Source organism: Lycium ferocissimum, chromosome 5, assembly GCF_029784015.1.
Source record: "Lycium ferocissimum isolate CSIRO_LF1 chromosome 5, AGI_CSIRO_Lferr_CH_V1, whole genome shotgun sequence".
NCBI classification, from domain to species: Eukaryota; Viridiplantae; Streptophyta; class Magnoliopsida; order Solanales; family Solanaceae; genus Lycium; species Lycium ferocissimum.
The window spans coordinates 56,781,109-56,790,681 of NC_081346.1; the positions used below are offsets into that span (position 1 = coordinate 56,781,109).

The following is a 9,573-nucleotide window of genomic DNA, read 5'->3' on the forward strand; positions in this document are numbered from 1 at the left end:
ATACGGATAAATGTTTTCAAAAATTCAGCATTATCTGATTCAATTACCATATTAACATGGATGTCGGGATTTTCGAATTTGTGGACCAAAAATTGACATGTTTTGTTATTGGTAGCATATCCAATGAAAACACAATCCACAATTTTTGGTCCTATTTTGACCCTTTTGGGTATAGGAACTTGTACTTTAGCTAAGCACCCCCATACTTTAAAATATTTTAAGTAAGGTTTTCTTCCTTTCCATGTTTCATATGGAATAGCTTGTGTTTTTCTGTGGGGCACTCTGTTGAGTATTCGGTTAGCTGTAAGGATAACTTCCCCCCACAAGCTCTGCGGCAAACCGGAACTTATTAATAAAGCATTCATCATTTTCTTTAATGTTCGATTTTTTCTTTCCACAATTCCATTGGATTGTGGTGTGTAAGGGGCAGTAGTTTGATGGATAATTCCATATTCTAAACATATCTCTGCAAAAGGAGATTCATACTCTCCACCGCTATCACTTCTTATTATTTTTATCTTTTTATTCAATTGATTTTCAACTTCACTTTTGTATTGCTTAAATGCTTCAATTGCTTCATCCTTACTATTCAGCAAATAAACATAGCAACATCGAGTGCAATCGTCAATAAAAGTTATGAAATACTTTTTCCCACCGCGAGATGGTATTAACTTCATATCACAAATATCTGTATGAATTAAGTCTAAAGGATTGGAATTCCTCTCAATAGACTTATAAGGATGTTTAACAAACTTAGATTCAACACATATTTGACATTTTAATTTATTACACTCGAATTTAGGCAATACTTCTAAATTAATCAATTTCCGTAAGGTTTTGTGGTTGACATGTCTTAAACGAACATGCCATAAATCATTTGACTCCAATAAATAAGACGAAGCTGGAACTTTATTAATATTGTCAACGACTATTACATTGAGTTTGAAAAGGCCCTTTGTGAGGTAACCCTTTCCAAGATACATATCGTTTTTGCTAATAACAACCTTATCAGAAACAAAAACACATTTGAAACCATTCTTCACTAACAATGAAGTCGAAACTAAATTTTTCCTAATTTTAGGAACATGAAGCACGTTGTTGAGCATCAATATCTTGCCGGACGTCATCTTTAGGAATATTTTCCCATATCCTTTAGCTTTAGCTGTTGCAGTATTTCCCATGGAAAGCTCTTCTTCAGGTCCCGCTGGAGCATACATTGCAAATGCTTCTTTGACAGTACGAACATGTCGAGTGGCGCCAGAGTCAATCCACCACTCCTTTGGGTTTCCAACTAAACTGAATTCCATGAGCATAGCACATAGATCATCAATTTCATCATCTTTTCCCAACATGTTTGCCTCATCTTTTTTTTTATTTTTCTTAGGGACCCGACAGTCTGGAACCTTATGCCCAGCTTTCCCACAATTATAGCAGTTGCCTTTGAATTTTTTCTTGTTTTATTCCTTCCTCTGTCCTGAAGGCTTCTTCCTTTTCTTATTCTTTGGAGCAGCTTCCCCAGCGATGTTTCTTTGCCATAATCTTTGAATTTCCAAGCGACTTCCTTTCGGCTGCTTTATTATCCTTCTCCATCTTCAAGCGAATCACCAGATCTTCTAGCGACATTTTCTTGCACTTGTGTTTGAGATGGTTTTTGAAGTCTCTCCACGAAGCAACTTCTCAATTACAACAGCCACTTGAAATGCCTCATTCACTACCATACCTTCAGCAATAAGGTCATGGATAAGGACTTGGAGTTCTTGAACTTAGGTTCCAACAGTCTTACTATCCACCATTTTATAGTCTAGAAACTTGGCAACCACAAATTTTTTCAGGCATGCATCTTCGGTTTTATACTTCTTTTCAAGTGCAATCCATAATTCCTTTGAAGTCTTAGCAGAACTGTAGACGTTGTACAAATCGTCCTCTAAAGAACTGAGGATGTAACCTTTGCACAAGAAATCCGAATGCTTCCAAGCCTCAACAACCATGAAGCGCTGATTTTCAGGCATTCCTTCTTCAGGAACGTGAGGGTCTTCGTTTGAGAACTTATGCATGCCAAGAGTGGTTAACCAAAATAACATTCTTTGCTGCCAACCTTTGAAGTTAATTTGTAAAATTTTTCTGGTTTTTCTGGCGGTGCCATGGCATGTGCAGTAGTTAAAAGGCTTGACGATGCAACAATCGTCGCCGCAACAGTCGCTGCCGCAACAGTCTCTGCTCCAGTAGACATATTGTCATCCATTTCTATTGCCATTTTTTCTTTTCTCTGTCAATAGTAGACAAACAATTTAATCAATGACAAATAAACCAAAACAATAAATAGTGATGATTTATATGTTCAGACTGTTTTACAAGTTAACGATGAAGTTTTTATATTCTTCAAATCGTTTCACTGTTATGAACTTTAACAATCCAACGAAGTTTTTATGTTCTTCAAGTTGGACTAGAAAAATTCCAACAGAGTAGAAAACCAGAAGGTTTTAATCTAGAATACGTATCATATATATATATATATATATATATATATATATATATATAAAATAATTTCCTTAAGAATGTTATTAATCTGTATCTGGAAAAATACTTAACCAGAAAGTAAAACAAATTTCAGAAATGAAAAAACAAAAGAACAATATCTGGAAAAATCAGTAGGAATAAAATTGAGCCCACTGAATACACAGTGTGTCCTTAAGGAAATTATTCCCCTCATTGTACCCGAGGTTGTGGAATATATCCTCCCAGGATAGAACGATTTACTCACTATAGTAGCAGTACTGCAAGGTGACAACGAACCACTCGAAGGCTGTAAAATCACATGAGAATGTTTATGAAGTGCAGAAGAAGAAGATAGAAGATTTTAGAAATTTCGTAAGGAAAAAAATCTGAGGACAATCGAAATTTATAGCCATCGACGCACTAGTTCTGAAAAGGTTTGCAACCTTTCAGAAAGGCCATGTAATAATGGGAGGGAAATTTAAAGCAATCCGGGAAAGAAAAATGGGTTAGAAGCGCGGATCCGGATCACTAACCGGGTCAGGAATTGGATAATTAATTAATTAAATAAATTTGGTCCAAAAAGATTGTCAATCAGAGCCAGAGCCGAGCGAGCGACAATGACGACGCGAGGCTTGCCTTCCTCTCAACCCTTTAACAACTAGAAGGAATGTTTCTATATTTAAGTACAAGGACTTTTCTTTCCACTACCTATGTAGGAGAAATGCTTCTTCCATAAAGCAAAAGGGAACAATTCATTTTCCCTCCATATTTCTTCCCTCCATTTCCCATTCAACCAATCATTAAAACCCAACACTATGGGGGTAACAAAGGAGAAATTAGACAAATCTGATAGACTAGAAGGCCGAGCAGCACTGGCCCATAATTATCTCTATGCTTTTCCTGCAAAATTGGATCCAAATTTAGAGTGTGTTTTGGTCCAAAAATTGAAATTTAATGGCAATTCTTTGTATTGCCAATTTTTGGATGGCGCTCTAGTTTGTATTGCAATCAAGAAAAATCAAGAAACCTTCAAGAGTTTGGTATGGCGCTCTAGTTTCCTAAGGTTTCCTCTAAGGTAAGTCTTTCAATCAAGAACCTTTGAATTCTACAAGATTATATCATTTCTAAACACTAGAATAAATCCATCCATCCCACAACCCTATAAAATCAAGAGCGGTGAAGAGTTAGAGAAAACCCTAGAATTTTCTGTAGACTTTCAGTCTGACCAGCGATATTAAATTGGTGTTTTTCGATAATCTAACCGTTGGATCGAGCCACAATTTTAATTAAGTATTCATAACATATAGGAATTAAATTTGAATGGTGGAGATCTTATTTGTAGGTCTAGAGAAGTACCTTGTGATCTATGGAAAGTAGCTACGAAAATTGGTAAAAACTTGCAACTATTAATTGTGCAATCTTCAAATTGGATGTGAAGCGCAGAGCTTATGTTTGGATATTTGAATGGGATTTAAGGTATGTCTCTTTTGAAAACCTTCTTTGGACGCATGTCTCTTCTTTCGAACATATTTTTTTTCCAAACGTTTAAGGTGTTGTTTGGCAAGGTTTGTGTGCGTGAGTGACAAGCCGGAATTAAAACTTTAGGTGTATTATATTATATATATATATATATATATGTATATATGATTTTCCCTTATTGAAGGTTGATTGGAATTGAAATATAAAGCTTTAATCTTTGAACATGAATTACCCCATAAGGATGCTTAAACTTGATTTCAGAAAGCTTGGATATCTCATGTGGTTTTCCCTATGAACGGGTTCTGTTGAATTGAAATTGAATAATGATTTGAACTTGATTTCTAAATTAGTTAATGATATTGGTGTACCCTATTGACGGGATAATGAACACAATTCATAATGACCAATTCCGCTATCATGATATGATTTGAGATTCGGCTTCCATGCCATGATTTTTAATTCAGCTATTATGCCATGATTTTTATTATTTGTGTTTCGCCTAGCTACCTGGGAGGAAGGGTAGTCATTATGGATCCTAGTGGGGTTTGCCTAGCCATTCGGGAGGAAGAGTGGCCATCGAGGGTTGATAGCCTCGGTATGGTTCATGGCTAGTTATTTGGGAGGAAGGATAGCCGTCGAGGGTTCATAACTCCGATGTGGTTTAGCCTAGCTATTCGGGAGGAAGGATAGCCATCGAGGGTGACAATCCCGATGTGGTGCTTCTATGTAGTTTAGGGAACCTTAAATGGTCATCCCTTCATTATATTGATTTGGGCCTGTATTGGCATGTGTTATACTTTGGTTGCCTATGAGTGGCTTGTTGTTGATATTGAGTTCATGATTAAAAGACCTAAATGTGATAAACGACATAATGATTTGAAATTGATTTATTTCTCCTTTAACGGTTTCCATTAATGGTGTTACTAAGGTTGATGATTTATTCTTTCTCTAAATTTCAAACTGCTTTTATTGATACTGTTTTACTGATCCTTATTATATTATTTTGTTATATTAACTATTGTCCCGGATACACTCACTGAATACCAAGTACTCAGGCATACCATTATTGTTTTTTATGGTGTGATGGGTAACGTTGAGGAGCAGGTTTGTGATACGTGCGCGGATTAAGAGAGCTTGCTACTTTTTGGACTATTTGGTGAGCCTACATACTTGTTCATGAGGCACCATCCTATCTTAGTTATTGTTTTAGTTTTCGGGCTGCGTTTTGAAGCTAGATTAGGTTTTATTTATCATCTTAGAGGCTCCATGGATAGACGTTAATTTTTTGGGTAGTTGTTGAAGTCAATTGCTTGACTCTTTGGGTGTTACTACGTTTTATAACGATACATTTATGATAGACTTCTGCTGATTGTATTATTTGATGGTGATCATGAGTTAGTTAGCTATTTATAACGTATTGATATAATTGTTGAAACATTATCGAAAGAGATTAGACGTTTATTGATTTTATAAGGGGTTTCTGGTGTTGTTCATAGCATGGGATGCCTGTTATGTCCAAGGTGGGCTTTGGGGCGTGACAAGTTTGACCCAAGATCCATTTCTTTAGACGGTATTAGAGCAGGATCCATGGTGTTGGGACCCAAATTAAATTGTCGACGCACCAGATGTCCTTACCCTGAGCATGAGGTGAGGTGTTGAAGAATGAAAAATGTACACATCGGTGGATAATGAGATGGTTGATATCCTTATATGAGTTAAGCCCAAGATCCAGTTATTTACAAAATAGAGACCATCGGTAATAGTGCCCTTCAGGTAGCGAAGGAGTCGTTTGGCTGCTTGTTAGTATTTTAAGCTTGATTTGTGCTGAAATATCAGGTATTGCAGCGAGTCAATAACCTGCCTATGGAGCTTACCCTCTGGGTAAATTTGTCTAGTAGATCATAAATAAAACTACTTTGAGTGAGAACGTAACAAGCCATTTGTATGCTGTATAAATTCAATACCAAGAAATAAATGTAAGGGGCCAAGATCTTCAATTGAGAACTTATCACCTAGTAGCTTGATGGTGTCTTGGACATGGGATATGTTGGAGCAGTTACTAAAATATAATCAACGTACACCATTACAACGAGAAGGCTGTTGGTTGTAAATTTGAGGATCAATGAGTCATCAGATTTGGCTCAATGAAGTCCGGAAGAGAGAAAAAAAAAAAAGTTCTTGAGCTCAGTATGCCAAGCTTTTGGAGCTTGGAGAAAGCTTGTACATCAACTTGTAAAGCTTACAAGCATGCTGGGGAAACTTTAGATTGACGAAGCGGGGTAGTTGGTTCATGTAAACAACTTCATGAAATGTACTTACAAAAATATACATTGTTCACATCTAGTTAACGTAATGGCCATCTTAAAGACAATGTCAGGGTTAGGATCAGTTGTATAGTAGTGTATTTGATTACAAGGCTAAAGTTGGAGTGAAAGTCCATTCAAGGACATTGATGAATATCTTTGACAACTAATCTAAATTTGTAGCAATCCTCAAACCCATTGTTACGGTTCGCTTTTACGCGGGTAAGACATAAAAGTTACTACGAGGTTGTTGGTGCTCTAAACGGATTTTAGTGTTTTTAGAGTCGCCACCTAATTTATTAAAGGAAAACTAGGAAAACCGGGTAAAAGATTTTTCAAGCAAGAGAGAAATCTTTTGGTACTAAAGTTTGAGGTAAGGGTTCTGGTGCTCCCCTAGGGAAGGTTTTACACAACCTAATATTAAAGATTCTTAGAATACGGTTAACCTACGAGCTTCAATTTGTGATTAATGTACTTATTTGTTTAAAAGTGTTTTGTTTTTTCCTCAAAAAAGTCATTCATATCCATATCCTAATTTCGAGAAAAAAATTGGCAAAAAATTCCCTTTAGGAAAGGGGTTTCTTGGGGTTTTGAAAATCCACGTAAGTGTTCAACTCACTTTATTCTTTGGACTAGGACACACCTGGGATTTCTCCCGAGTAGAGTCACTACTATTCTAGTCCTAATAAGATTTATACATATGTATATATAGGTATACTAGCAATACATGCCCGGGCATCATGTCTATTCACTTTAATTAGCCAGTCTTTAAGGTTTGTATTTTGAAAATAACTTTTAAAAAGATTCTAATTGTTATTATATATAGCAACATATACAAAACGTATTTTATGTACCATCACTTTAGTTATAATTAAAAAATGGAGTTGATGGAATTAAGTCTTTGAGATGAAAAGAGTCGGAAATTTTTCTCATTATCATGACAATGAAAGTTGTTCATTGTGTAAAAGAAAATTAGTAAGAATATGGGGATAATATTTTGATTCTAAATTTTTTTCTTTTAAATTCTTTAATATTTTATATGTATACCGACAGGTTGATATCCATTTCAATTAAGTAATCGTTCGATCCAAACATAAGAACTATTGTTGTATATATTGGATTTTTTAAAAGCAAACTAATAAAATATTTTTATTAAATTAATTAAAAAATATATTATAATTTTTTATATTAACAATTATAGATAAAACAAATTGTTACAAAGAAATCAAAATTAGAAATATATATGTTATATTATTAATCACCAAATTTTAATTCTGAAATGAAAATATAAAGTAATACATATTATAAATGTAAATAAACAATAATCAGAGACTGCAAAAGAGAGTAAATAAGTAAAGTATTGACAATGAAAGAAATGAGGATAAAAGTTACTCCATCTCTTTACTTTTACTTGTCGACATTATCAAGGGAAAAAAAAAATTTCTTCTTATTTTACCCTTCACATTAATTATTCATTTTCAAATCATTTTCTAAGGCTATTGAGATTATATACCAATAAATATGGATACTATGATAAAATATATACTTTATTTATTAATTCTCAAAGAACGTAAAAAGTGAAAAGTGAACTAGTTATGTGTAGGAGAATTAAAATAATTTTTGGTACAAATGCATTGCTATTGTTCGTCCTCTCTTCACGTTTAAAGTATTGACATATGTAATTATTAATTAGTATGAAACTTCAATTATGTTGATTGTGTATAAAGATAACGACTACGCATATATTATAGGCATACATATTTGTATACATGTCATCCTTTTTCTTGTATTCTTTTATTTATCATGGGGACCGTCAAGCTAGGCAACGCAAGAAGAGTGGGAAGAATCATGCAGAAGGGGCTGCCCATTAATTTCCATGGAATTAATGAGTGAATATTGGTGTGTTCTTATTATTAATTTTACCCTTTAATTACTCATTTTCAAATTATTTTCGAAGGCTATTGAGAATTACACCAATAAATATGAATATTATGGTAAAATATATATTTTCTCTGTCCCATATTACTTGTCACTTCCCGTTTCCCTTTTGCACGCCCCTTAAGAAATCAGAAGTAAAAGATATATTTTACTATCTTACCCCTGTCTCTCTCCAATAAATACATTCTAATCAAAATTGACTATTTTCAAAAACATTTATTACTAAGGGTAAGATGGGAAAGATTTAATTAATTTTATCTTGTAATTTTATCTTGGTTTTCTAAATGAACAAGTAATTTGGATATATATATATTTTAGTAATGTGGCCAAGTAATATGGGACGGAAAGGATAAGATGTGAAATATTTAATTAATTTTATCTTGGTTCTGTAAATGAACAAGTAATTTGGACATATACTTTTAGTAATGTCGGTACTTCATTTATGAACAAGTAAAAGTGCACAGACGAAATAAATATGTGTCGGACAATTAAAATTAAAGTACGTACTTGTATACATGAGCAGAGAATAAATATTCAGTAAAAAAGTAGTTTAGTAATGTGGCCAAATAATATGAAATGGAGGGAGTACTTCATTTATTGATTCTTAAAGAACTTGAAAAGTTAAAAGTCAACAAGTATAAGTGCACAGAGGAAATAAATGTGTCGGAGAATTAAATTTGAAATGCATACGTGTATATATGAGAAGAGATAAATATTCAGTACTATGACTTATGACCACATGGAATAAAAAGGTAGTTGGTTAAAATGTACAATTTATATAGCTTGTGGTACAAATTTCTATTGTTGTGTTAGTCCTCTCTTCACTTAGATATATTAGAAATAGAAAAGAAGAAAAATATAGAATAGAAAAATAGACATATATTTTTTGTAATGTGGCCAAGTAATATGGACGACGGGAGTACTTCATTTTTATTAATTCTTAAAGAACGTGAAAAGTCAAGTATAGTAATGTGGCCAAGTAATATGGGGCGAAGAGAGTACTTCATTTATTAATTCTTAAATAACGTGAAAAGTCAAAAGTGAACAAGTAAAAGTGCATGGAGAAAATAAATGTGTGTCGGATAATTAAAATTGAAGTGCATACATGTATACATGGGAAGAAAATAAATATTCAGCAAAAACGTGAAAAGTCAAAAGTGAACAAGTAAAAGTGCAGGGAGGAAATAAATATGTATCGGAGAATTAAAATAGAAGTGCACACGTGTATACATGAGAAGAGAATAAATATTCAGTACTATGGCATATATCTACGTGGGATTTATTAATTCTTAAAGAATGTGAAAAGTCAAAAGTGAACAAATTAAAGTGTACAGAGGAAATAAATTTGTGTAGAAGA

General features: G+C 33.7%; 1 pseudogene; it reads right to left on the reverse strand.

Moving 5' to 3' along the window:
- Positions 1–236: 236 nt before the first annotated feature.
- Positions 237–2,254, reverse strand: LOC132057841 (uncharacterized; annotated as a pseudogene).
- Positions 2,255–9,573: the final 7,319 nt, after the last annotated feature.